The sequence below is a fragment of the Malurus melanocephalus genome, unplaced genomic scaffold (genome assembly GCF_030028575.1).
Source record: "Malurus melanocephalus ecotype Western Australia unplaced genomic scaffold, MMel_1.1 scaffold_318, whole genome shotgun sequence".
NCBI classification, from domain to species: domain Eukaryota; kingdom Metazoa; phylum Chordata; class Aves; order Passeriformes; family Maluridae; genus Malurus; species Malurus melanocephalus.
Genome location: NW_026623550.1, coordinates 752,424 through 756,119, shown reverse-complemented (window position 1 = coordinate 756,119; position 3,696 = coordinate 752,424).

Here is a 3,696-nt window from a genome sequence, read left to right as displayed (position 1 = left end):
TCCCTGTGTTCAGGGCCACCCACGGTGTCGGGAAACCTGTGGGGTGTTGTCTTCCCCACAGCAAAGGGAGGAAAAAATTCTTCCTGAACATCCAAGGTTAGGAAACAGCAGATTTTTATTGTTTGTTTTTTTTTTGTTTTTTTTTTTAATTAAAAATCGTAAATCATGAGGGAATCCCATGKGGCAGTGACCATCTGATGGGACCGAAGGGTAGACAGGCCCTGAGGATGYTGCAGAACCCCCCAAATCCCCCAGCACAGACGGGAGACCCCCCAAAAGGCCTCACCACGAAGGTCTCGCCAGCACAAAAAAACATTCTCCTTGTCATGGGCTTCCCGAGTATTTATTAGAATATTTTATCATATCTGAGGGAGGCAAACTCAGCCCTGCTTGATCTCCTCCGGTTGCAACTCCCTTTTGAAAGGGATGTTCGTACTGGGAGTGACCTGCTCCATGAATTAATTGACTCTGCCTCMGTCTCTCCCAGTCCTGGAATGTTGTGGAGACAAGGGTGGGCTGGAGAGGCTGMTTTGCATAATTAATATTTATCACTSGATCCCGAACGAGCACAATCCCCCCGTTCATCCCCTCAGAGTGAGGGGCTGTGTTGGAATCGGGAGGCAGCTCCTTCCTTTTGGAAATCCCATAATTCGGCTCCAAAACCCCTTCCCGTGGGTGGGCACCGGTGTGGGCGCTGAGGAKGGGAATAGGGCACACCCCAGCACCCCAAAATCCCCAAAAGGCGGGGGGTTCCCTTTGCAGCGCCTGTCCCCAGCCAGGCCACATTCCCAAGGTGGAATTCCAGCTGCTGGCAGCGGGAATTGTCCCATCCTCGGTGGGATCGGCGCMTCCAGCCTTTTGTCTGCGGGAGAGGAATTAATTATTTTGTTCTCTCATTACCCTGCGCTAAAACCCATTTCGGAACAGCATAAATTTAGGTTCCTGAAGCGGCTATTTTAACATCCCGGGAAACATTTCTCTCCCTCTCTCGCCCTTTTCCCGATCGTTTCTGTCTCATTGGCAGTTCCGGATGAAGCGCAAGATGGAGGGACATTACCCAAAAACGGCGAAAGCGCTTTTCCTGGATGAAAATCGTGATGGTGAAGCTGAARCGGGGTCCCAAAATCYCCCCCAAACACCCCARACTTCCCGGGGATTTCKAYCAAAACCCAGCGCGGCCAGAGCGGAATCTGGGAACGGCTCCTCCAGGGCCCGGCTGCCGCCGTGCGCTGCTCAATTGTTTGGAACATAAAATGGAAATTAATACACGGGGTGACCCCCCTCGGCATCCCCCCCTTCCCCCCCAGCGCCGCTCGCCTCGTTAATTGAACGGCGCGAAGCAAATGAGGTCAGAGCTCGCTTGAGCCAGACAAGGACACGGGAAGACGCGCGGCTGCYGGCGAGGCAGGGCTGTACCTGCCCGTGTTTAGCATTCCTGCCGGGATCCGCTCATTAAAAACCTAAAAGGCGGCTTAAGCATCCCATTAGAGCCTCTCCGGGCTCTGGATCCTTCCCTTCCCTTCCCTTCCCTCGTTCGTGGGCAGAGTGGGATCGCAGCCCGGTGCTGGGAGGGGGCTGCACGTCCTGTCCCATCGCCGGCCCAGGGGGGATTTGGGGTTTTTTTGGGGGTCCCTCGAGAGCTCAGAGCGGGAGGGTGAGAGGTGAGAGAGGTGTTGGAGGCCGGGGTGGTGCTGGAGCATCTCAATCCCCGTTCCTGGGACAGATTCCTACTCCGGGGAGCACCCAGARCCTCTCCCACCCCATCTTTCCAAGGAGATCCCCTCAGGCGGGGTTTGGGAGCAGTTCTCGCACCGTGCCTCAGTTTCCCCGGCTCCATTTTGGGAGCTCTTGGAGCTCCGCAGGTGCTGCTCCAGCCCTGCCCGGCCTTGGATCACCGGGATTTTGGCACACGAGGATCCCTCTGGGACTCTTCCCGATCTCCCCTCACCCAGGAGAACCCAAAGAGCTCCGTGCCAGGGCTGTGGGCACCGATCCCTCGGGATTCACCGTTCCTGTGGCACTGGATGCTGTCACTGCTCGAGGGGTCTATTGGGSACCCCACTGCTCGTGTCCCACCCCAAACAGGACCCCAGCATTTGGGAGGCACTCAGAGCCACCCCAGGGCTGCTCAGCGCCCCAACCAGGAGCACCCACACTCCGAGGGCTCGCACAGGTGGCACCTGAAAGCCACCTTGGGCCACCTCCTTGGGGCTTCGTGGTCCTTGGTTGCTTCATCCTCATCCCAATGACCTCAAGAAGCCACCCCAGAGCCCACCCAGCGTCTCCCCTCTCCAGAGGAAGCTCAGRCATCCAGCATTCCCTCCTTCCCAACATCTCCCTGCATCCTCCTCCACTTCCTCCCTCTTCCCTCTCTTCCTTCTTTTCCTATTTTTTTTTTTTTTTTTCAGACAAGAAATGAGTTGTCTTCCAGCAGATGTGACTAAAAGCACTCTGGAAATGTCAGCCACTGCTGGAAAGGGACCCAGATAACATTTAGCTTTAGGTAAGAGAGTAGATTTTCTCTGCACTAATTCATATTTATAAGCTCTCGTGTTCCCGGGGAGAGCGCGGCGCTGATGGCACTCGCTGATTGCCAGCGCGCGGAGCAGGGAATTGTTTTCATATCCGAGATTAAAGAGTGGTTTCTGCTCCCAGTGGCACCTGTGTATTTACACTGGTCATTCTCAATTCCTTCTTATAAGATTAAGACTGGAAATGGGAAATGGTTACACAGCGCCGAGCCCGGAGGGGTCTGGGGATGCCGCGGGGATGGGGCAGTGCCCGGTCTGAGGAGGGGAACGGGGGTTCTGCTCACCTCGGGTGGGAAAACTCAATCCAGAGGGAAACTCCTGATGTGGATTTTATGGGATGGTCACTCTGGGTGACCCCAGCAGGGATGGATGGCCGGAGCAGCGCAGACAGCAGAACACGAGCACACCACAGATTAGCTTTATCTCTATTAAGATTAGGTGGAAGATTTATTTCTATTAAGATTAGGRGAAAGATTTATTTCTATTACGACTCGGAGAAAGATTTATTTCTACTATTATTATTATTATTTTTCAACACGTCCCGGGGTTTGTGTCAGCTGATTAAAAGCAAACAAGTAAAGCTCCTCTTCTCCACGGCGGATCAAGGATTTGGGAACTTTTAGAGCTTTATTTAGTTTTTCTATGTTTTATTTAATTTTTTTTTTCTTTTTTTAATCTTGTTTGAGAAGTGGCTGAACAGCTCCGGAGAGAGTTGGAGCATAAACATGGGGGGAAAAGGCAAAAAAAAAAAATAAACTCGGGTTGTGTCAGGGATGCAGGAGGGGTTCGGGGTGGAAAGGGAAAAAGGCGAAAGGAGAAACAAGACAATGGCAGAAGGCACCCCGGGGACTTCCTGAGAGGTTTTAGAAATTCAAAATACGCCTTAGAGCCTCAAAGCTGTGTCAGTCACAGCCCCGGCGCAGGGATCACTAAGGCTGCGGCCAAACAATACCAGATTGTGTGAGGAAGGTGGGAAAATCGGGGGTCTCAGCGGCTCCCGCTCACACCAGCGGTTCCGCCCGTCAAGCACGCGTTCCACATGAATCAATTCTGGACAGAGCCGCGGCATAATCCCCGCCAGCCTCGCTATGACAACTTGAAGGAGAATTCGGCGGCTGAGTGACAGCAGACGGAGAACTGACAAGGCAAAAGGCCGCAGGACTTT